Source organism: Carassius auratus, chromosome 34, assembly GCF_003368295.1.
Source record: "Carassius auratus strain Wakin chromosome 34, ASM336829v1, whole genome shotgun sequence".
Lineage (NCBI taxonomy): Eukaryota > Metazoa > Chordata > Actinopteri > Cypriniformes > Cyprinidae > Carassius > Carassius auratus.
The window spans coordinates 10,801,690-10,828,662 of NC_039276.1; the positions used below are offsets into that span (position 1 = coordinate 10,801,690).

Here is a 26,973-nt window from a genome sequence, read left to right on the forward strand (position 1 = left end):
AATATGTTGATCCAAGAACATGTCTTATTTGGCAAAATCACTGTGACCAAAGGCAGCTACACATTTTTATGTGCACTACCATTCAAAAGTTTGGTGCCTGTAAATGTTTTTTGGAAAAAGTATCTTATGCTCAACAAGGCTGCATTTATTTGATTATTATCATATCATTATGAAATATTATTACTTTATAGTATATTATATTATTTTTTATTTTTTTCCCTGTTTTGGCAAAACTGAATTTTCTGCGGCCATTACTCCAGTCTTTAGTGTCACATGATCCTTCCTTCCTTCAAAAAAAAAATTTTTTTATATTTAATATATATATATATATATATATATATATATATATATATATATATATATATATATATATATATATATATATATTAGCTTCACATATATAAATGTGTGTAAAATACTGTGAAAGACATTTTTTTTAAGCATAAGGCCACTCGAAGAGAAGGATTAAATACAAGCTATAAACAAAATAAAATAATTATTAAGAGATTTAAGAAGCAATCTCTAAAAAGCAGAATGAAACAATGTCAAATTTGACAAACGAACATGTTTAGATATTACTATTATTATTTTCCCACGTACTCTCTTGCGACACCTGGGTGTTTCAGAATGCCCATTTGAAAACCCCTGCCCTCTGTATTTTCTTCCGCAAGTAAAGGTACTCTCAAAGATTTATTGAAGGTTACACCTTTGTGGCCTCCAATTAACTGCACTTGTTGAAACAACTTGAAGAGCCGTCAATTTTAGACAACAGTGCAATTACGGGTGAGTTATAGAAAGAGGATGGGAGCACTTTTAGAAAAGAAGCTGCAGGAAGAACATAAGGGTGCTGCTTCCTTCCCCACAACAAACGAGCCATGTCCTACCAACACTAAGCCTGAGAGCAAAGCACCGGCAAAAAAAATAAAAAAAATAAAAAAAAGTGTACTGTAAGCTGCTTCTGATAAAGCTCAGCTACAAAATGACTACTTAGTAACTGACTAAAAAACAAAAAGTGCATACTTCAACAAATCCATCCTTAGTCAATCAAGCACACCTGGCTTCATAGCTAACGTTGACACCATTGGAGAAGATCAGAAAAAAGCCTCTTTGATCTATTGGCCTGTGCTTCCTCTTCAGAGGAACTCAGTATGACCTAAGCTCACCCCTGATTTGGACAGAGAGAAGATCATCTGTCTGTAGCTGTCAGGGCTGGTTTTCATTAGTTGCTTAGTTAAAGACAGCCCTCTGTACATAAGAAAAAAAAAAACTTCAGACCTTTCTGGTAAAGCCCTCTCTTTTCGACACATCTATCTTCTCAAGACCACAGGTTCACAACGGCTAATTCAATTTCACCCTGCTGCCCCAGCCGCCAGGCTGCAGAGACGTGCATCTACAAGATACTGCCTTGCAGCCACCGCTGGAAATTCGGGAGGATTTTGGAAGCCCTCGGGCAGCCTCGAATTTAATAGACACAGTTAACAAGATTGTAGAGGGGGCAGAGGAGGATGAGGTGCAGGTACAGCATGCCATGGGCTTCCTGCCCACCAGTGTGGTGAATGTATAGGCTAGACCACCCACGTGGAGAACTAAGACTCTTGCTCGGCAACTTTTATCAGGAGGAGGCCAAAGTATGTGCGACTCTCTCAAGGAGATTTGGAAGACTTAGAGGGGAAAGTAGCAGGAGTAACATCTGTGTGGCGCACCGCCGGCTTCGGTTCACTTATCGGAGTGCTCGCTCCCTGCACCAGATGTGACTCGAAGGTGGGCGTGTGTCGTGGCGAACGGCGGCAAAGCAGCGGGCAGCCCCCCTTTTCTCCTCTCAATACCTGACAGCTGCTGACCCAGAGGAGCAGAGGAAGAAGAGAAAATTAAAGTCAGACAGAGAAGAAAAGGAAAGAAATCACACTTTCTAAAATGCATTTCGGTTCCTGGAGGGTCACTGATAAGATGTGTCATTCCACAGGTCTAAGTGTGGCCGATCGCTGGAATGCAGTAAGTTGGTTACCACCAACTCATTTACATCTGGATGTGGAACCTCAAAATGAGGTCATTGTTGCTTATTATAATAATGCCGAAAATGTATAAATAATGAGCACCAATAAGCCAATCTTTTGGCCAGAGCATAATTTAATATAATATAGTATAATGATATAAAGTAAGGAGCAAAATTATTTTAAGCAAAATTCTCACTATTTTTACCCACAAATGCAGAGCTGGCCCCTACTTCAAGCCTTGACGAACATCACACAATTAGACAAACAATCTGATGAGACGATGAAGAGACAAGATTGGAGGAGAAAAGAAAGCAAAAAGCCTTGCTGTGCTGAAACACACCCCTTCAGATGCTGGTGTATAGACCCTCAGCAGGAAACACTGCTGACTCCTGGAGAGAAGTGTGGGTGAACAATGCCCAGCGCAGAGAAGGAGTGTGTCACTGAAATCACAGGAATCAAAGGGACACTTATAGTTACCCCACGCGTCCACTATTACAAACACTTCCTGCCCTGTTTGCACAAACACACTGAGAGCTTCCCAGGAAAATGTAGCAGTCAGTATGAACTTGTGGAGGTGTACAGCTAAGTCTACATTCAAAATGTACAAGCCACCATCTCCATCATTAAGCACTGAAGAACACACGAAAGAAAGCAGTGCTCTGGAAGAGGTAAAATAGACCCAGCGTTCTCCAGCAATAAGCAATAAGCCATATATGTGCAGCGTCAAGTGGTTATTGCATTTATAAAACAAACAACAACAACAACAACAACAACAAAAAAACAAAGCAAAAAAACTAAACAAAATGATACTAACATCATTCAACTTTGACATAAAGTGCTATATGACAATGTCAGTGTTCGAACTATACCGTGTTCTTTGGGGGAGCCCACTTCTTTTTTTTTGGGGGGGGGGGGGGGGGTAGAGGTCGTGCACATGCGCATGCCTCAAATAAGGACTTACAACAGCTACAAGTGTATGCACTATTATACATTATCGACACGAGTGCCTCAAAAAAGGACATATAATGACTTACAAAGATACATAACAGCTACAATATGCACTATTATACTTTATCGACACAAATTGATAGGTCAGGAAGACAGCCTTGAATGATGTTGCGCTCTCCTCCGTTAATTTAGAATTCACCTCAATTACTTTATTTGCCAGAATCGCCTTTTGCAGTCAATGCCACTTCAATGGCCATCTTGTGTGCAATGCTGTCCCTGTATTTATATATAATTTTTCGCGACTGGTTCTGAGCATTAATCATTAATCCACTCCTCAGACAAGTGCGTGCCAGGTACCTTTTCAGACAGAAGAAGGTTTTTTGCGTCCTTACAAGTTGTAACGAGTGGAAAAAAATGTGGCCCCTTTAAGAGCTGCGCGCTCCCTGTAAAACGGTATGCACTCTGTATGATAATGTATACACGCGCGACTCGAATCCCCCATGTATGCGGGTAATCTCTGTTTGGAAATCATTTTGTTTTAATCTTGTTTGTTTTGTTTTGGTTACGCTGTGGACGGTGGAACATGGGACAGACAATTGCCCGAGTTCGATTGGAGAAATAAAACGAGTCGTTGTTAAATGTCAATCGCCTCCGTGAGTTTTGTCTGGCCTAATAACTTTGTGAGCTATCCATATTTTTCCCCCTCCTGACACAACGCGTTACAAAGTGATGCACCCCAAGCTTCCATCCTTAACACACAGCCATGTATATTGGCTCTTCCAGTCTCTCCACTGCTGGCTGTTCCAGTTTAACGCGAGAGCGGACTCGGAGCAAGAGGGGTTAGGATCCCAGAGATTACTTTTCTTCAGCTTCATGCGTTTTCACAGTGGGCTTGGCTTGAGGTTTACCAGTGCTTGCAGCAGGTGAATCAGTCGTGCGTTATCACTACACAATTTCTTAATAATACCAAAATTAATTGAACTACCTTGTTTTCTTTTTGCCCTGGCTATGATGCTATTACTGCATAATGGAAGGACTTTGCGCACGATAAATGGCCTCCAACGTTTATTTTTTTCTACGAACCTATGACATACTAACATGTGGAATTTGCAGCGCAGCACCCCCACACCTTGATGCTGTGACGTCTTTAATCTTTATTGAAGTTAATTAGGTTTTAATCGCCGTCATGCATGAATGAATAATATTTTTGCCATCATAATCACATTACAAAACTGAAATTGCACTTAAAAATATTCACATTGTCAGTATTTTTTGAGACCCCCCAAAATTTCAGATTTCTCGTTTTCAGGGGAGCCCATGTCTTCTTAAGGGGAGCCGAGCTCCCCCTAGCTCCCCCGTAGTTCGCACTATGGACAATGTGTCAATATATGGTTGACAAAGTTATAAGCCAATATAATTTTGCTTTTAAATATCATAGTATAGTATAGCAAATAATAGAATAGACAAGAATAGAAAAGACTATTTAAAAAAGGTTTTGAACCATTATATTATATTATATTATATTATATTATATTATATTATATTATATTATATTATATTATATTATATTATATTATATTATATTATATTATATTATGGCCCAAAAAATTGCTTTGAACATGGCTCAATATAATATAATATAATATAATATAATATAATATAATATAATATAATATAATATAATATAATATAATATAATTAAAGGTACAGTAGCTGAGTAAGTAAGTGCACAATGCCTGCAGGTCCAATAAAATGTGGACTGGAAAAGGGATGTTGTCATCCACTTAGAATAAATATTTAAAGCCAAAGCCAGGCTTAAGTGCACCAGAATCTCAGCTGAGCATTGGGGCAACAAGACTAAAAACAACAAAAGACAAGATCTAATGTCCCCCAAGCTGCCAAACCCTTCTACCATCTCATCTATGGCCAGGTGGAGCCACCCACCAACAAAAAGAAATAGATTCGATCCGAAACACAGGCGTGTGTTAGATATTTGTTAAATAATTGGGTAACACATGCTACAAGTATTACATTTACTTACATCAGTTCTAACTACTGCCAATACTTTCACAACTCAGTGGTGCTGGTGACAGCCATGGTGTCTGGTAAACTATGTCTACTAAAGCTAACTTCACCACACTGAGTTAACAAAACCACACAAGTCCTTGACACCTGAAGCCGCAAGCCAAAAGGTAACACAGCGAGTTACGGTTGACACGCATGGACAGGTTTTAGAGATACTGCCGTGCTGTAAATGATCTGGAGAGCCTTCCATCTATTGTGTGTGATGCTAAACACTGTTCTGAAGTCAGCTGAGAGACAAACATCATGAAAGCAGATATGTTTGAGCCTCCAGTTCTGTCCTTACCTCCTTCTGTGAACAGATGCCTGATGAAAGACTCTGGCGACTTCACTCAAGCAACTGATCACATCAGCAGACCTTACATCAAATGAGCTACGAAGTTAGCCTAATGCCCACCCTGAACTAGATACTTGGACATTCCAAAGTGAAGAAGGGACCACCCTGTAGTAAAAATAAAATAAAATTCAAAAAAGAGGTCAGGTACATGGTGGGTACAAACCTATACAAACTGAATATGTCATGAAACATGCACAAACAGAGTTTCATTGCTTAAAACACTATAATTGAGGATGGCAGTTCGAATTAATGTGTCATTAGCACAATTCAGTTCAACAGATTGCTGTGAAGTCTACTGCTTTGTGCCTACTGCTCAAACTGGTTTACTATTGACAAAAAAGAATTACAAGGTGTCTGTCACATGATGCGATCAGAACAGAGAGGTTAAACTTTTGCTCATTTTTATGTGAAAGAACATCAAGCTAACACGCTAACAGACCAAAACAGTGGTACTTTCTCAGAGACAAAAAAAAAAAAAAAAAAACTAAAATCATTGAATCAATAATTATATTTATTTTATTTTGCATTGTTAAAAATAATGACAATTTAAATCATAAAATCAATTTAAGATATTTATGAGAAGAAGGCATCAAGTACAGGCATAGACAATTCTTTGTTGTGCTGAAAGATTGTGACTTGCTTGTTCGTCTCATCTCTCATATGTTAAGATGCTTTTGTTAGTGTAGCCTTTCTACAGACTGTCAGAGGCACCCCGCTAATACTCTAATATAGCATGTAAAAAAGCTATAAAAGGCAGATCAATCCTGTCTAGATCTAGCTGGACTCTAGCCAAAATGTATACCCGCCCAAAAAAAAAGAAAAAAAAAGAAAAAACAATTCTTTGCTTGCAACCAACAAGTGACATTTTGTATGAAAGCCCCCCCCCCCCCCCTTTACTTCAAAATGTCCAGCATCAAAACACTTTGAAATGTAAAAGGGCTATTTAAAACTAAAGAAAAAGGTCTCACATAGGAAAACACATCCTTCACAGAAGAAAACATTTACAGGGTTGTATTTTTCTTTAAAATCTGTACAAAGATCATTCCTTTCTTCAAAACACCCAACCAAAACAGACATTTATAAAGTAATAATTTCAAAATGACCTCTGTCAAAGTTTAGAGGTCTCCATCTGTGTGTGAATTACAGTGACACAAAAGAGTGATGACCCTATAACGGCTTGCCTGTGACTACCTGCTGCTCGAAAAACACTGGCCAGACATTAAACCCGAGCGTACTGAAAAGATCAAATGGGGCCAGCAAATACTCCTGATCTCAGAAAAAATGGAAGGCCGGGAGGTGGAGTTCTTCCTTGAGGACATTTCAGACCAGATGCCGCCATTGAAGACATCGATGAAGAGAAACATGAGTCAGGCCACTGCAGGAGAGAAAGGGCAAAAATTTAGATTTTAACGAAATACAGTGAAGTACATTACTCTGTTACTTTGATGATAATATTTCATATTTAAAATTTAAACAGACCCCATCCTGCTCTCGTGAGAAAACCAGGCCCATTTTTTGACATCTCCACTTCCTACATCTTATAGAAGATAATGCGAAGATAGTTCATAAAAAAAAATAATAATAATAAAAAACAAAAAACAAAAAAACAATTGAATACCGTCATCATTCACTCATGAATTTCTTTCTCCTGTGGAGCAAATATATTTTGACAAATGTTAAATCTCTTGAAAAAAAACATACAGGTCTGAACAACATAAGAGTGAGTAAATAACAGAATTTTTATTTTTGAGTGAACTACACCTTTAAGCTTCACTCCTACATTCACTCATTCCAAATAACTGACACAAATGTGCACTCCCTGTGGCATTAGGACACACTCAGATTATCTCTATTTATTTTACACTCTGCTATAGCACACACACAGCAGCTGATCATCTGTGGTGAAGAGCTGACGGGGGCGTGAAATGTCCAGAATAGATCCTTCCTCCTTTCATTCATCCATTACCGCATAGACAAGAGGAGAAGGACAAAGAGGTATGGTGGAAAATGAGGTGAGGAGATTGTGATTCAGATGTTTGACATAAGAGTGCAGGATGAGGCAGAACAATTTTATGTCCAGTTAAGTATCCTCATATCAAGATAGCTCAGTGTCATTAAGAAGCTTTCTTGACCCAATATGCAAATGCATCTGCCACATTTACATCACACACTTACAGCAAGATGCATGGACATTAAAGACATGATGAAACTAAAATAGTGTCACATCTTTCTTTCATATTGTGACTTCAGAGTGAAACGGATTATCGGAAAAAAAAAAAAGAAAAAATATAGGATAGGGACTTGATCAGTAAGATTGGGACAGTGATTAAGTGGATTTAATGATTGGAGAATTACAGTATACTTCACCAGAGAGAAATCTTTGTTGTTTCACTGGAATGTGAGTTTTAGTTACAAAAAAAATGAAAAGTCAACATCTGTATGCATAGATGAATTGATCACAATAAGACCAATAAGATGTATTTAGAATTTCCTATTTCCTGGAATTTCATTTGGAATTTCCATTTCAAGCAAACTTCAAAAATGTTGACCAACAACCAATAAACTTCAGATTCTATAGGTCTTATGCATCAAAGAAACAAGCCATCTTCTGAATTTTGACTTTGAACAATTTTTTCACTATTGCATTACTGTTGAAGGGTAAATAGCTGGTGAAGTGGATTTATTTACTGTAGAGTTAAAAGTTATCATGTGCATTTTATTGTTAAAGCAATTTTTGTAATATTTCTATTAATGCATTTTTCATGTATTTGGGGTTTATATAAAGCAGCAGGCCATTAATAATAACCAAATCCTTTTCCAAAAAAGCGATAAGCAAAATTCAGTTCTTCACTGACCCAACAACTTCATCAAGCATGAATTCCAAATTTAGAAGCCTGTTACCTTTGTTGTGTTCCTGTGTAAATCTCAGAGCTGGTGGAGACACCTGGCTCGATGCTTTCCTCTCCCCCTGACACTGCAGCTATCTCACTGTAAGCATCATTAATGCAAGCCTGTGTCCCACCTGCTGGAGGTGTGAGATTGACCTCTCCCCTTGGCTGGCAGTACTGCTGACACAGGCACCTGCTATGGCGCACTGCCCCACACTGCAGTTCCCTACACTGGGCCGAACTTACTCCAATCTGCCCTGGCCAGCCCGGAAGTCAGATCCCACAGTACTTCATTATCTTAACAGTTAAAGGACAACATCTCCGCTCATCTGCTCTGTATACAGACTGCCATTAGAGAGCAATGAGTCATTCCAGATGACCTGAAATGGATTCCCATGATTAGGGTTGAACGCTGAATGCAACCAGTAAATTATTTAAAAGTATGTTAGAGAAATGCGACACAACATAATAATAATAATACTTCAAATGAATGGATATTGAAAATGTCACCGTTATCACATAACTGTGAGGGCAACTGATAGCAAATGAAAAGAATGATAGAAGCACTTGTGAAAACCCTATAATTTGGCTAAAACGTGGATTCTTTTCTCTGTAGCTTTTTACTCTATGAACTTTCATATCTTGCAAAGTCGTGCTAAACTCTCCTGTTTTCTTGCTTTTTAAAAATCCAACACTAAGAGGGATCATTTTCATTCAGGCTAATGAATGCAAGTCATTTAAATGTGTTGTTCATTGGCTAAATTATATTCAATTTGTTAGTTAAAACCTGTTCCAGCCATTTCATCCTAATTTCCACCACCCCTTCACTCCAGGAATTTGGACCAAAACCAACAGTGATATAAACCTAATTGTTTTGTTCCAAAGACACTAAGCATCTGAGACTCCATATATGGTGCCAGGTATCTCATCTTTGACTTGCATTTATCAGTACTAAGAACTCTTCCCTAGCTCATTGTCTTTCAGTTATGCTTCAATTTGATTTCAACGTGACACAAAAATATAATTTGATCAGAGCTGATTTCAATCATAACACCATATGTTTAGAGGCCTAACCATGTCTGAATGTGATTGCATGCCTTGTTAAAAACAGAACGATGTTACTTCAGCAGTCAAATCTCAGGTTTACCTTGGTTTAGAAGATCCCTGGAGGGTTTTTTAGACTCCTCACTCAAGATTGTGTTTAAAACTGTGAACATTATATGTTTAAATGCAACAGGATCTCCATGAATTCAAAATAAACAGCTCAGACACATTATCTCTGGGATTCAACAACAACCCTTTAGACTAACCACAACCAGGCCTACTTCTGTACAACAAGGAACAAACACTAGATATAATTCATGCACAACACTTCTTAGCAAGAAGTAGGTAGTAAACAAACAATCATCTTGTCCTACTTAATGTCTACCGTGTTTTCTGTGAAGCACATGGAGGGAATGTCTTTGTCTCTTCTAAGAAAATGGGCACGAGCACAACCATTACAGTCAGAATTGTGCTCCTGGCAGGGTCAGATTAAATGGCAAAAAAAGTAAAGGATACACTTTTGATCTGCAAAGACTGGCCTCACCCCTAAGTTGGAATTGATGTCTTTCAGCTATCCATCGAATATACATTACTTTCAGACTCACCCAAGTGTAAAGACAACACTGCAAAAACATTCTGTTTTTGGTTAGGTGAAAGGACGTGACTTTCCTCTGCTTGGCTCTTCTCTTTCAGAGAGAAGAGTAGGAGGAGGACACAGTGACTCCCTGTGAGAACCGCATAAAAGACAGCTTACAACTGAACCAGCCTTTAAGGAGGCGCATGATGAAAGAGAACTGACCAGGCCAGGGGGTGCAGAGAGAGAGTGAAAGAGCGAGATAGAAGGCCTCTGCTGCATGTAATTAAACATTCTTCACTGGTTTAAGGGCTGAGACAGATGAGAGACCTCCTCCTTACGTCCCACACATACACACACATACGCTTCCGAACATAAACACACTCCCACAAAATGCACACTAAGCCTCAACCAGCCACCATCCACCTGACAAATATCAGCCCAATCTGATTAAATGCCAAAAGAGGAGGAGCCAGCCAGGCCTCTATGACAAGCCAAAAGTGATCACCATGGAGATACATAATTACAGCTGTCAACGCGTCCACCGTCCCACTGGCATCACCCTTATTGCTCACAGCAATAATGACAGACAAAGCTTTGCACGCACTCTCCCGCCTCAAAACACCATATAAGCATCCAGCTAACATGCAACGGTCACATGAGCACACAACAGTGGCATTTTAATTAGTTTTTCTCTCTCTTTCCACTTTTCCACACCACCTATACCCCCCCCCAACCCACCCCACCTTCACGTGGACAAGCCACAAGCGCAAGTGTTATTACATGAAGCTCCTGCTGTAGCATTAATTGAAGAAAGATATGGTGGGACAGAGGCGGTAGGGGGTAGAGCGCGTCCATTATCACTTGTGCCTTCAACAGGTCTCACGTTTGAAAACTGCAAATTGCAAAAACTTGCAAGGGCAAAATGTTTGACATTACTTGATCTGCAACCATATGGTGAAAACCTCCCTAAGAAGAAGAGAAGAAAATAAATGAATAAATATATGAGGGGGAGGAAAGGTGGGAGAAGATGAGGGACAAACAAATCCAGTAAATAATTATTTAAATGCTGTAATTAACTATTTTTTATTTATTTATTTACTTCAGAGGGGGGAATGTCAAGTTCTCTTTTCTTTTGGCCTCCCCTTTGTGGATGTCCTTGCCTCCTATGCTATATGTGACAGTGACAATAAACATACTAAAGATGTTAAAACTACCTCCTGCGGGATGCTTAGGGGCGAGACAAGTTCACGCTGGGTGTACACACTTCTTTTTTTTTCTTGCTGAAGGTTGATTTGAGTTTGTTTCTTTAATTATGTTGGACTCACATACATATTGGGGAATTAGTTCATCCATTTAATTATTTTCCAGTGCAATTAACAAAGCTCTGTCACCTTATGGTTGCTCTCTTTGGAAGTAAATGTGACCTCAGGTGACAGAACACATCAAGGCGCCTTTGCCTGTGCCCTTTTAAAACACCAAGATTTGCAGAAAACAAAAGTGTCACACTTCTTTTGTTTCTACTTTGAAAAATGTTTTTCAGCTACATTTATTGTTGACATTGAACTTTAGTTTACTATAACTCAACATTTTCTTAAAGGGTTAGTTCACCCGAGAATTAAAATGTGTCCTTCTTCTAGTCACCCTTGAGTCATCCTAGGTGTATATGACTTTCTTCTTTCAGAATAATCCAATCGAAGTTGTATTAAAAATTGTCCTTGCTTTTCCAAGCCTTTCATTGGGGCCAAGTTGGTGTTTGTTGTCCACTTTTCAGAAGACGTTAAATAAAGTGTGATAATCTGTAATAAAACATCCCTCACACGGCTCGGGGGGTGAATAAAGGCCCCCTGTAGCGAATCCATGCATTTTTGTAATATAAATATCCAGATTTCAAAGTAATAAACACCTTTTTTTCTCTCTTCTGCTGACTGTTGGTGAACCGGAAGATGTGCAGGCGGATGTTGTACGTTTTATTACAGATGTGCACACTTTATTTCACGTCTTCTGATCTGTTGACAACAGTTAGTTCGGGTGAACTAACTCTTTAAAGATATTCATCCTCATGTTTATTAGGTGGTTGTTCTGCACGCTTGATAAACAACTCCAGCTAGTCCAAAATGCAGCATCTACAGGTATTACTAGATCCAGGAAGTATGACCATATTAGCCCGGTTCTGTCAACATTGCACTGGCTCTCTATCTATGTATAAATTTGAAAATCTTGCTTTTTACTTATAAAGCCCTGAATGTTTTAGCACCTCAGTATTTGAATGAGCTCTTATTACATTATAGTCCTCCACATCCACTGCGTTCTCAAAACTCTGGCAATTTGATAATACCGAGAATATCAAAATCAACTGCATATTCTTTTCATAGTTAGCACCCAAACTCTGGAATAACCTACCTAACATTGTTCAGGAGACAGACACACTCTTGCAGTTTAAATCTAGATTAAAGACCCATCTCTTTAACCTGGCTTACATATAACACCTTTATAGTATTCAAATCCATTAAAGGATTTTTAAGTTGCATTAATTAGGAAAACTGGTACCGGGAACACTTCCCATAAAACACAATGTACTTGTTACATCGTTAGAAGAATGGCATCTATGCTAATATTAGTCTGTTTCTTTCTTATTCCAAGGTCATCGTAGCCACCAGATCCAGTCTGTATCCAGATCAGAGGGTCGCTGCAGTCACCCAAATCCAGTATGTATCCAGAGAGAGGACCTTTAGGGCCCTTAATATCAGAGGACACCAGGACAACTAGATGAGCCCCAGAGACAGATCCACAGTCAAGACCTTTTCTCCTAGACGGCCACCGGGACAAGACCACAGGAAACAGATGATTCTTCTGAACAATCTGACTTTGCTGCAGCCTAGTATTGAACTCCCTTTTTTTGTCTGTCCAGAGGAGAACTGGCCCCCCAACTGAGCCTGGATTCTTCCTAGTTTTTTTCTCCATTCTGTCACCGATGGAGTTTTGGTTCCTTGCCAGTGTTGCCTCTGGCTTGCTTAATTGGGGCACTTAATTTCCAGCAATATCGTCGACTTGATTGTCCAGATACTATTTAAACTGAACTGAGCTGGATGATGACATCACTGAATTCAGGGATGAACTGCCCTTTTGCATTATTGACACACTGTTTTCCTATTTAATCCTGTTCATTTGCTTTGACACAATCTTTATTGTTAAAAGCACTATCTAAAAAAGGTGACTTGACTTGGAGAGTGAGTAAATGATGACAGAATTTTAATTTTAGGGTGAATTATCCCTTCAAACATTCAGTAAAATCAGTGCTAATTCTATGAATCCAGTATTTTCTAAACCTAAAATGATTTGTCCATATTTGCATGCCTATAAAAAGTTATTTTAGAAGCTGTCAGTGTAAGTTTCGGAAACATCGAAAAATGAATGTGTACAAATACGATTACTAATGATTTATGATTACACATTTCATAGCTCCTCAGGATGGTAAAATTTACCAGTTTAGCATCCTCTCAACTTATGATTTATTGTATTAACATACATCAGACAAGCTCAGGTTGGGCCCTATGAAGTCACACACAGGAAATTCTGCTTGTATCGACGCATACCAGTCTGGGTGTCTTTGTGCTTTGCTGAGGGAGGTGGCAATGCCATTAACTAGCAGGTAGAACCCTGTGGCCCCCTGAGGCAGAGTTCCTGACGATCTGGGAACAGGGAGCGGCACATTTGCAGGGATCCTGAGAGGAAGCAGAAAGCAAAGGAAACATTAACTGTTAAATAAAACACAGGAAGCACGGTTAACTGCCACTCCTCAGAGCTAAAGCCATTGGCGGGGTCCATTTTTTTCCCAATTATCCTTGGCTAACAAGGATTAATTACCACTACCGCTTTTCTTTTTGCTCCCTCTCAGTCAGCAACTAATAAATCTACAACTAGCTCTCACAGACTGGGAAGGCCATCATAATTAGAATAACAAGTCACAAAATCATTACAGGTTTAAATTGCTTACAGAGATGATCAACACAGGCCTACAGGATGTAATATGGACAGGGTTTTTTTTTTTTTGGGGGGGGGGGGTGTTGTTTAATTGAATAAAAATGTAGTGTGGTGGGCCTAAAAGCTAAACCACACGAGGAGGCGGGTTAAAGGGACTGATTGACAGAGACTTCAGTTGTCAGCCACACCTACTTCAGACAAGAGGCTCTATTAGCAGCAGATGGAGAGTGTGTATGAGAAAGAGAGAAAACCGTGTTTGTATGTATGTGTGTGTGACGATTCGTTCCCCTGCCAATTATTTGTCATTTTTCTCAAATACAAATGGTAGATTGCAGTTGTCATCTGTTCTCTTTCATTTCCAATGAAGCCTAAAAGTAATGGTGACATGAACAAATAGCCTTCCTAGCAATGAAATTTGATATTTGCATAAATATTAGTCTTTGTGGTACTTTGTCCTGCTACTTTATTCACATATATGTCACTGCAGGTACAGTACAATATTCATTTGTATTAATGGATATGCACTACGTACCAAGGTGTATTCCACTGAGATCACTGTCAAAAAGCAGTCCAATTAACCTCATACATAATATACTTTTTGGAAACTATAGATCATACAATCCTCCCATCCAGACCTGCATGCGGTCTTAATATGGATGACTGGATCACATTTCTGTTGCTACTGAATTCTGTAACTATTTCAAAGTGATCATTGGTCGTTTGAGGCTTTCTCCATAAGTATATTTGTTTTACCCAGTGTTTTAGAGACAACCTTTCCTAGGCAGTAGCCTACCTGGGTGGTTTGATTCCCTTCCACTTAAATCAACGATCCACTGGGACTTTAGTGTTAGTTTTGTAGTCTTTTAAACATCTGTTTTAGGTTTATTCCATTATTTTGAAATATGAGTTTAAAGTACAGTTATTTAAATGAAGCCTAACATTTCAAGTCTCGTTTAATTCCCAAAAATATTATTTTAAACTGATATTTTAATGACACAGAAGTTGACACAATCATGTTCTTGTTAGGGCAGTTGTTCTCCATTTGTATAAACCCTACAGCTCTTGCAACAAAATAAATAATCTTATGAACATCATATAAGCTTTTTTTAAACAACAATTTCTGTGTGTGTTGGTGTGTGTGTGTGTGTGTGTGTGTGTGTGTGGTACTAAAATAAATCACATAAAAATGCAGAATTAGTCTGCTAATTTAATTAAACTAATTGTTAGAATTGTTTCCTTTGCCTCAAAAAAGTTTACTTTTTACAATATCTATAATTAACTAAATATATATAACTTTTGACCTTAAGGGATTAATACAAAATTTATAAAAGGCTGCTTGATTACATTGCCCAGATGATTAATTAAACACTGAAAAATATTAAAACTAGTTATATATATATATATATATATATATATATATATATATATAAAAATCTATTACTTTAGAAAACTATTGTCCTTTGCCATCAATTTATCTTTATTCCCTTTCACAATACTAATTATGTTTATTAGCAAAGAGAATCAATAGAAAGCAGACAATGTTACAAGTGGAACAGGATCATGGGAGTGTTGCTTGTAATGCAAGAATGAGTATAATGTCACACATGTACACCGCGGTACATTTGACAGCTTCCATCATCTTGAACAGACCAGCCCATGTTAGCCTATTAAAGTTTATGGATCTATTAAGAGTCCAAGTAAGCTAGTCAGATGGCCATTAATTTCCCTAATAACATTTTCATTGTATATAAAAATATGTTAAAACTTAATAAGGCCAAGAAATTTAGCTGGTTAAGTTGGTTACTCCGAGAAAAAAAGAAAGAAAAAAAAAGAAAAGAAAAAAAAACACCTTTTGGAAGCATTGAGCATATTTGTTTTAACATCTGATTACTCAATTTAGATTTCTTACTTTAAAATACAATGATATTCCCATTTGTCTCTGCATTTCACAAAGATTTAAAGGTGCACTAAGCAATATTTGAAAAACGCTTTTGACCACAGTGTCAGACTCAGTCCCAAAACACACTTGCTGCAAATCAGCAGTAAAGGGTGTATCTAGTACTGATATAGAGAAGAGAGTGCTCCGTGAGTGCACAGGACGGATATTAGCAGTTTGACCATAGATAGAAAGATGGCAGATTAAAAAAAAAAGACAAGTAAATTCCAGAGGAACAAAAAATTTAAAAGAAGGGTTTTAAAAAGAAAGATTACGATCAGGTGAGAGGTAGGACTCGCATGAATATTGGAGCAGCTTTTCAGTGGTGGAAAGAAATCATTGAGCGGGAAGGCCTGGAATCGGATGCCGAGGTTGCTTTGTTTCTTCTTAGAAGATCGCAGATTCTGACATTGTTGTGAACATACTGTACACATGGGGGGAGTTATCAAAATAGAGGCAAAGTTCTGTTAAGGTATGGGCATGATTGTTTTGGTGCTTTCAAATATCAACATCATTTAGCAAAATTCGCTTAGTCCATCTTCAAACACATAGATTTACTTTACACATTGTATATTGTATTGTACTGTACTGTACTGTATTATTCAGTTGAAAATCCTTTACTCTTTAAATTCTGGAAGTTTATGGTTCACATTATGACAATGTTTTTGAAATAACTATTTGCACCTGTGCAAAAACTCATGGTTCTTTTGTAGATACATTCACAAAATAAACAAGTCTGTTCATAGTCACAAAAAGCCATGACAGCCGTCTCCACCAGCGCTGGTATTCCTTTGGTGACAGACAGTTTGGTCTGTGGCCGAGCTGATCGCAATAGGCCTGTGCCAAATCTAGCACCACTGAGTCTGTGAGAGGACACTGCGCAGCCAGCAGCTACCAACCAGTATAGCTCTTGCCTGCTCCATTCGCCTGCTTTCACTAACCTGTCCTGACAAGTAACCAGATTAACGTAGTCTTCCATCAGTGAAGGGGAGCAGAAAGAACAGATGGATCTTCCTGTATCGCTCCCCCCTCGGCTCCAAGCGCACCACCACAGTGCTTAGCTCGCACAATGGCTGGGGCCGGCCCTGTCGCGATCGATGTGCTATGAGTTAATTGTTGCTAACAGCTTTGCATAATGCTGTTTGGGGAATACCGTCCTCCCGTCTTCTCCCCACAAACCACGAGTGCCTCAGAAATTGGCAGACACGTTTAGGTGAACGCCTACTTCTGAGGGAGATCAGAGACCTGAATGTTTAGGAAATGCTAGACAGATTCAGATCATTAAATTACAGCCATTTATATACATTGCTTGAGTTTAGACCATGCCACAACAGTGACACACGTACAGAAGACGAGGCACAGCAATGCCAAGGAAATAATTGAATGAATAATGTCAGAGGTGGAAAAACGGAGGAAAAGAGAGCAGACGGAGAAAACAAACGGCAATTTATAACACTTGTCATCTGCCGGGAAAAACTGAGCTTGTCTTTTTACAGTTTATCTGGTATGTATCACTAAGTTTGCTCAAGTGAGCAGATGGGCGCACTAATTAGCTCAGTTCATGCCGCAAGTTTGTTTATAAAGAGAGAATGGGAAGCAGACATTTTGACACATTTTATTAACATATCATACCTTAAAGCTCTGCCTCCTGATACCCAGAAGGCTTTTTAGTGTTTTCCATTTATGCATACACACACTCACACAGATGGCCCCCATCACCAAACATACATATGCACACACACACACATGCATATATATATATATATATATATATATATATATATATATATATATATATATATATATATATATATATATATATGCGCACAGGTCTAGCAGCTAAAACCCTTATGGAAGCTTGAAAATGAAACATGTTTGCTATTTACATTCTTGCAGTTAGCCAGCAATTTTATTCTAAGCAGCTTTGAGTACACTCAGATGTTCCCTGGGAGTCAAAACCTTGGTGTTGCTAGTGCCAGGTGTGACATACTTGCCACCTGACAATCTTTCCTCATTCCTCTCTACTCTGTCTGTGTGTGCGCATGGATAAGATCATAAGATGATGTCACCAGCAGAGTAAGTGGAGAGGAAAGCATGGAGTGTGTCTCTCTGCAAGGCTTGGGGATTCCTGCACGCTGTCATATCTGTGTCGCCCAGAATCCCCACTGTGTCTCTCTTGCACACTCTTGCTCTGACCGGCCTGCTCTGACTAAACGAACGTCATGTTTATTTTGGAGGAAGTGGTTTAGTAACTTATAAGCATTTCTACTTGTTTCACATGTGCATAGTACGTTTATATAGAGGATTGAAATTAAATCAGTAAAAGCTCCTGTTCGAAGGGTCAGAGAGAGGGAACCCAATGACCTCAAGAAACTGATAAAATAAAAATTGTATGCACTGTTCCCTTCAAATCCTGAGAACTGATTATTTCCCAAAAATCTAAAAAAAAACAAATTCTAAATGTGACACCTCTGCTAAACAAGATGTGACATGCTACGCCTCTGCCAAACATGATGTAACTACATGTAATGTCAATGTTGCTGAGGAGGAAAGTCAAGGTTTTCCAACAACAGTTAAATACTGTATAGTCATATTTCAAAACCTATATCTGTGATTTTTGTAAAAGCCAAAAAGCCAAGTTATTTATCTGAATACAATCTAAATGTCTATATTAGTGTGTTACTCTATTATTATGACTCTAATTATGAACAATCGTGCTAACAATCTCAATATTCTGTTTACATGAGATCAATTACAATCACAGTCTTGCATTAAATCACATTATAACAGTGAATGTTAATGTCAACTCATGGGTGTTTAAAATAATTTAGTTTCCTCAAAAGTGCTAACAGTTGAAAAATAAAAGGTTCCTGGAAGGTTTCAGTATCAACAACTGAGTCTTAATTGCATCAGAACACATCAGTAAACATCAGACTGAATATTACTATAAAGCCATCTGCTTTTTTAATAAGTGCTTAAAATATCACAACATGCTCACATTTCAACCAAATATTCACTTTAGTGTGATTGACATTCTGAGTTATTATGCACAGGTATAACATTTTTTGAATGAAACCTACAAGGCTGCACTGACCACTGCCTTTTCTTTCATCACTAATTTCTGGTCTGTCTTTCACCCAGCCAGTCAGAGCTATTCAGGAGAAGAAATTATCCAAATTGCCATGTGAAAATTAACAGAAAAGAGTTATTGACTATATCCTTACTGCTCACGAACAGTTTAGGAAAAAAATGAAATCACAGGGTTTGAAATTCACATGAATATGTCAAGGAACAATGACATAGACAAGGTTTTAAAATGGTAATTGAATGTAATGTAAAAAATAATAATAATAATAATAATATGAAACACATTGTCACTGATTTGTAGCCTGTATGTGTTTTAATCTTGCCAAGCTGTCTTTATTTTCTCTCTCTCTCTCTCTCTCTTCAAACTTTAAATTTTACATAAACTGTTACAAAGCCCTTGATTAATTTTAAACTGTTGAATATTATAAATGCAGTCATAAGCATCTGTGGTCAGTCATGTCTTGATGTTTTAGCTATCATTTGATTTGAGTGTAACTGGTTTAGCAAGTCTTCATCTTACAGCAGGAAAGGCTTCACATGATGTGATTACAGCTTTATTAAGATTTAAGATTTTTTTAAGATTTAGAGACACGTATCTAAACATTAGTGGAGTTTAATGAGATATAGAACTTTACTGAGTTGTTAGAGGTTGCGTTGAATGTGATTAGTGTAACGAATCATTTACCATGGTTGATTCTGCCATTAGAGCCTCCGAGGGCAAGACTTCACTAGCCTGAGATAACTAAAGAAAACTTTTTAAAAGTTGGAAAAACAATGTCTTCACTGGCCTCATCCCAATAAAACTAACTTGTCATGCACTTTACTGATATAACACTAAAGGTATGGTCACATTAGCAAATTTTCACAAGCAAAAAAAAAAAAGGGGGAAAAAAAGTGTGTGTGGGGGATACTTATTTACTATCTACCAGATCTATCTCCAGTGCTCAGTGTACAAATACATACTGAAGTGTTCACACAAACAAGGGTTTAACCTTTTGTAATACTGTATTAAAATAAAGAGAAAAGCCAAAAAAGAAAGTAAGTAAAAGAAAATGCATGTGTTTCAAAATGTATAAAAAGAAAGTTACAAGCTGGATCTGAAAGCTAGTAAACTAAAAAACCGTAGATAACTAAAAAAAGATATGTGTCAGTGACAGTGTCAACACATAATTTGACAAGGATCACAATTAAGCTGAACCAGATATTCTCTGGTAGGACAATGCGAATAAATTAAAAAGATGCAACTGAGGTAATTAGAAAAAAAATAGATACATACAACCACCTGTAACAGCATCTCCTATCACACCCCAAGAGGAATCTGAACTGCCATCACACAAACCAGTCATGGCTTCAGCAGAAATCTTTACAAACATCTACATAAAAGTTCAGTTGGTTCAGAACCCCGCAGCCAGAGTAAAAAAATCAAGACCATACCGAACCTATTAATTATCCAAAACTTACTATGTGTTCTCTATTGATTATAAAATACGGCTACTTCCATATGAAGCTAAAATTGATCTAGCTCCTCAGTACTCTCAATCTCAGGATTTTGAATTCTAGACTATAAAAAGAAAGTGATTACAGAAAGATTCAAATGGAATTCAGTTACTGAAGGAAAGTCATTGTGAGGTTCACTATATCCTGTGCTAGATCCAGCTCCATATCCCATCTCACCTGTGTTGCGGAGCCATGCCTACTGCCAGCTACAGTCTAAACCAGACACAGAGGAGCACTTCACAAAAATGTACTTTTGCCATCAAAGCTTGTTTTCATTTTGGTTGATCAATAAAACCTATGCTCGAGTTTCCTTAAAATAAAGTAAATCCAGAAACGTGTAAACAAATCAAAACTGTTAAATATTTCACAAGTGTAAGACTTTCGTAACAATCAATAAAACTCAGAAAAAGAGAACAGGGTTTTGAAAGATTTGTAATAATATAAATATATTTTCTGGCACTTTAATACATCCCTACTTAATAGAAGTATTATTTTCTTCCATTACAAAAAAATATTGTACACAAACTTTTAAACTAAACAAAATTTGTAATATAATACAAAAAAATCATAAAACTGAAAAAAAAGAAAGAAGAAAAAAAAAAAAAAAAAAAAAAAAATTATATATATATATATTGTTCTGATTGTTAAAATAAATAATTACAGATTAGCGGAATAGGGCCCACTTCTGGTTAGTAGCTTGTAATGTAACTACTTTTTCAAAATGTCTCTTGGCTGTAACATAACCACTTTCAGTTACCTCAATTCAAGTAACTTGAAAATAGCTTCCTCAACATCGCAGCATTTAATTACATGATGTGTGAATGCATAACTTTTTAGTCAAACATTATAAACCAGATGTACATGATCTCTCTGCATCGTTTCTTTCTGTTCGCCTTCCTACAGCAAGTTGGACATTTCTCTGGTGGAGCAAGAGAGACTGAGGAAAAAGAGAGAAAGAGATGGCTGGGGAGAGGCCAGCCATACCAACCCTGCAGGCATGGCGCTATTCCAAACCCTACACTGCTTAAGTGTGAACCTGGGGGAGGCTGCTGGGGGTGAAGAAACCCACAATTCCAGACGTCCCTTTACGTGCCAAGGCTTTCTCAAAAATATGATTACATATTACCTCTTCCAACCACCATTATGGATTATATTAGATCTTAAATGGGCCAAATGCACACTACACTTGAAACATACTGAAACACACACACGTGCACACACATTCAGGGCTCTTCAGCAGCCCCTGCTGTGCCCTCCCCTTCAAAGCTGGAGGATTCACATGAACCAAAAATGCTGATCCTTCACAAAAAGCACTGGGCAGAGGGAAAGGTCATCCACAACAGGATGGGAAAATGCATGCCATCCTGGCTTTCCCTCTAATACCTTAAAACCCCCTAACATTCCAGTCTAACCTACCTTTCCTCTAGTGTACAGATTCTTCTGTGTGAGATTTCAGGTTCTCTGGACATCAACCAATAGAAGTGCAGGATGTGTGTTATCAGTGCCCTTCAGGCAATGCCACTTTGAGGAGTGTGTGACCAAGAGCTTGTGATGACGAGATAAGTCGTTAACCACATCTTTGACCACTGCCACTCCCTGCGAGTCAACGGTAGAGGCAAGATTGACGATAACACCTTCACAGGGAAAATCTAAACACAAAACACAACAAAAAAAACATGTTTAGAAAGTATTCACAGATTTTGGCCTACCACTAAGTATTTGGCGTAGGCCCCATCTGTAACTCGATATCCGAGGGTACGGATTCAGCATTTCCTCCTGAAGATAAAGGCAGGGGTGCAGCCAACCCCCTGTGAAGTTTTTAGGAGGGACCGTCCTGGTGGTAGTGAGGTGGTTGGAGGGTAAGAAACATCCTGCGGTGATAAAGAAGATGGAGAAGAACCTTTCTTATTGGTCAAGGGAGGAACCATCTTGGTGGTGGTGGGGAGTATGGTGGTGAGTGAAGTGTTCAGCATCTGCAACTCAGACAAGTGTAAGCACGGGTCCTTTATACTTATATTATTAGAACGTGATTGGACAATTGAGAAGGTAATAATAAATGCTAACAATTGAGTCTTCCCGGCAGAACATATGCAAGAGATTTAATTGGCATGCAATTTTATCCTGTCCTCTAACTCAGATCCAGTCCAGAGAAAAGACTTTACAAACATGTGTTAATCTCGACAGAAACAACATTTCACATCACGTGTGAAAGCCACATCATCCCAGGCTGAGGCTTTGGAAAACTAAATCGATAAAAAACATAATGTAGGAGGAAGAGATGTGAGAGTATGAGAAAGTGAGAAAGAGAGAGGTGTGAAAGAGAGATAAAATGGACAGACCGCTGTTCTACAAATATTTGGAGATGTTGTACTGTTTTCATTGCTGACATCAACATAAATTTGTGCAATGGGACACAAGATGCTCAGCAGGTGTTACTTTCTGTGAAAGTAGTAGAAGAGAAGTAGAAGGTGGTAAGAAAGGTTTTGAGATTGGGAATGGAATGAGAGAGGTGGAAGACAAAGAAACTTTGCCCTTCTGAACTGTGCTTTCTCTCCCTCAGAGAAGTGTGGGTCATCAGCTCTCAACCTTCAGCCTTACCACCTGACACTGCAGTGCTTTGCTTCTGTTTTGCCATCTCATCTGCCAAACCTAGAAACTCCACTTTAATCCACATTGCTGACCACAACACACACATAAACAGGCAGAAAGAAAAAAGGACTCAAATGCAGAGTGAGTGTTAGCAGATTAAGACAAGACAAGAGAAGGTGAGAAGGGGAGTGAACAAGGTCAAAACAATTAGGCAGGTATGTGGCACAAACACTGGTAGACTGGGGTAAGGCACAAAGCCTGCGATAATGGCCTCAGAGTCCAGCCCGAGATCACAGTTGGCCAGAGAACAGTAATGTCAGGGCAGAGGGAGACCAGAGGAGAGCAGCGTTGGCCAGCCAGGAACACCAAGCATATGAGCCTGCACACACACATGTGGGTGCACAGGCACTGCAACAGTAGAGCTACAGTAAGCAGCCAAGAAAACTCAGCCTACAGGGCAGGACAATTCTATAGCTAGAGGAAAAACCAATAAAAGGACAGACAATTAGCAATAACAAGAAAAGCACTAGATTTAACTCTGTTCTAGGTAACTACGAATCTACATAAAAGGATCAAGGTTAACGAACTGGCAAGACATGTGGGACAGAGAGCACAATATAAAAGGTTGCAGATGACATAAGAGAGAGTAGACGACCCTCAGATTAATGAGGACTACATAAGTGAACAACACAAAGACAGAGCCAAGTGCTTAAACACAAACAATGAGGCCCTGGAGCTGACACCAAAGTGGACTCAGGGGCTGAGGCCAACACCGGAGAGGGAGCGGGATCTGCAACGGCTCACTATGGAGCAGGCTTGGGAACAACCTCCTCTATAGCAGGCTCTGGGACTGCGCTCTCTGGAGCGGGAGTGAGCTCCTGAACAGTTCTCTTCTCAGCGGGCTTGGTTAACCACTCTATCTGGAGTGGATTTAGAAACAACCTCTTCCATAGAGGACTCTGGAAGCATCAGGACTGGATCGGATTCTGAGGGCTCCTGGATTTGAGATACCTCAATGCCACGACTTAGGTGCCCTTGAGCAAGGCACTGAACCCCCAACTGGTCCCCGGCGCTGCAGCATAAATGGCTGCCCACTGCACCGGGTGTGTGTTCACAGTGTGTGTGTGTGTGTTCACTGCTCTGTGTGTGTGCACTTCGGATGGGTTAAATGCAGAGCACGAATTCTGAGTATGAGTCACCATACTTGGCTGAATGTCACGTCGTGTCACTTCACTTCACTTCACTTAGAGTGGTCTCTGGGGGCTCACCTTCAGGAATTTAACACTTGGTGGCCACAGAATCTCAAGAATCTCTTTTGTTGACTTGATTTGACTGGCAGGAGTTTTAGTAAAGGCTTCTGCAGCTATGTCAACAAGCTGCTTGGCAACGGCCCCCATGGCTGTTATAGGGAGAGCGGGGTACTTGGAGATGGGGTTCAATGGCTGAATGTGAGCCTCTGGAATGAGCTTCATGGCCAAAACACAGAGAGCAGGCTGCTCAGGAGACATGACATGACTTGACTAACAGGAACATCTGTTGACTTCACTTGACTTGCAGGAACAGCATCTATAGAGACAACTGGAGAAGCAAATAGCTTGACAATGGCCTCTGTGGCTGGGACAGGCTAAATTAAAGCATCTTCCTCTACTTCAGCTTAGGGATAGCCTCTGTGGACATGAGATGATGGGCAGGAATGCATTCTGTGGACAAGACAGGACTCATTATCCTGGTTTTAGTGGACATAAAAGCAAGGGCATTAAAATGCACAGCACGGGTTGTCCTCCTCCACTTCTAATGGATTGAAACTGCATGCTTGACCAGCTCTGTAGTATCTGTAGCTAACTCGGCCAACACAGGCAGCAAGGCAGTGATCTTGGTCATTGTAGAAGAGACAGGAATTGGCTCGACAGATTGTGACAAGTCGGGAACATACCTTAGAGACTGAGGGGACAACATTTAATGACTGATTGTTCAATAACAGGAGTGCGTTCAGTTGATTCTGGGAAGACAGAGGTTGCCTTGGCAGACTCCGAAGTGTCGGGTACAAACTTAATTGACTGAGTAATGACAAAACTTGCTCATGTATAAAAGGTTGTGAAGGGGACTGATTCAGGGATGACAGAAGTTGACTCTGACTTTAAATTGACTGGAACTGACTGGATAACTGCTAAACTGGCAATCTTGGAAATGACTGGAGCAGGGTTGACTGGCTCTGGAATTACTGGAATTGGCTTGACTGACTCTGGAGTGACTGGAGTGGGATTGACTGGATCTGGAGTTATTGGACTGGGCTTGACCAGGTCAAGAATGAGTGAAATGGGCATGACTGGCTCCGTTGTGACTGGAGAGGGCTTGACTGGGTCAAAAATGACTGGAGCAGGCTTGACTGGCTCCGGAGTTCCCGGAGAAGACTCGATTGGAATAGAGATGTCAGCAGCGCTCTTGACTATCTCTGGGAAAGCTGATATTGATTCAACAGACTCAGAAATAACTGGGACTGACTTATATATCTGGGAGATGACATCAGTTGACTTGACTGGTTGAGGGGAAACATGAGTGATCTCAGTGGTGACTGAGAAGCTGACAGAGTCATAAATGGATGCAGCAGACTGAAGAGCCCTCTTCTTTCTTTTCCTTCGCTTCGGAGTAGGAGTCAGAAGAGGATCATGGTCTTGACTTGACACAAGAACTGAGGCAGAGTGGTTGCTGGATTCTGGCTTAGGTGGGGGAGGCATTCCCCACTAGATGCAAGGACAAAGATACCTGGAGAAGTCCCAGAAAATGTTAAATCTTGAGACCATCCATCTCCCACTTAGGCAGGGGACCATCCAAGCAGACACTGAAAATGTCCTTGATGGTGGTATTATCATAATCGGGTCCCATTGACATCACCAAGAAAAACAGAGAAGTAAAAAAGCAAATGCTCCTATATCCCATATGAAAGTTGGCCAGAACTCGATGGTGAGCCAGTCTCTCCCGGGCATTTGAAGGTAGCAGGATCTTGATATTCCTACTGCAGAGTCCAATGTTGGCCAGTTTGTTCTGTCAGGGATCTGGAGGGAGGACAAAAATACAGAGTGTGTTAACACATTTATTGGGCAAACTTGCTGACAAGACAAGAGGAGGTAAGAAGAGGAGTGAGCACAGTCCAAACAATAGGCAGGTATGTGGCATAAACACTGGTGGACTGGGGTAAGGCACAAAGACTAGCAGACTAAGGTAATAGATGCAGAGCCCAGCCAGAGATGACAGTTGGCCAGACAGCAGTAAAGTCAGGGCAGAGGGAGAACAGAGGAGAGCAGCAGTGGCCAGACAAGATCACCAAGCATACACACATGTGGTCACACAGGCCCTGCAATGGTCCAGCTTTATTAAGCAGCCAGGGAAGCTCAGCCTACAGGGTAGGAAAGGAAAGACAGGACAAGACACCGAAGAGGCAAAACTAAAATAAACCAATACTACAGTATAGCTAGAGGATAAAACAATACAGATAATTAGCAGTGACAAGAAAAGCACTAGCTTGAACTCTGTTTTTAGGAACTAAGCAGAAGTCATAAGAGCTCACAATATAAAGGCAGCAAACAACATAAGAGACAAGTGACAACACTCTGACTAATGAGGACCCAAGGACTAAATGAGAGGGAGTGTTAACTGGTAACAAGGTGATTGGAACAGATGAGCAAATGGCCAACTCAAACAAAGACAGAGCCATGTGCTCAAACACAACACAAACAACGAGACATTGAACCATGAAAAAACAGAAAGGACAGGACCTGATAGATAGATAGATAGATAGATAGATAGATAGATAGATAGATAGATAGATAGATAGATAGATTTAAATTCTAAATTTTGTAACATTATAAACATTTTATTTATTTTTCATATTTTTACTCTTCCTTTAACTGATCAGTTTAATTCATCCTTGCTGAATAAATACACGTTTTTATTATTATTATTATGCTGACCCCAATTTTTTTATTGGTAATATAACAATCACAAATTATAAAAAA

The 26,973-nt window shown here is 39.3% G+C and overlaps 1 long non-coding RNA gene across 1 annotated transcript; it reads right to left on the reverse strand.

The window, feature by feature from the left end:
- Positions 1-6,289: 6,289 nt before the first annotated feature.
- Positions 6,290-24,040, reverse strand: LOC113053163 (uncharacterized). Its single transcript, XR_003277175.1, has 3 exons — positions 22,081-24,040; positions 21,788-21,967; positions 6,290-6,736 (listed from the first exon to the last, which is right to left on the reverse strand). It is a non-coding gene; the product is annotated as an uncharacterized LOC113053163 (long non-coding RNA).
- Between the last annotated feature and the right edge of the window lie 2,933 nt (positions 24,041-26,973).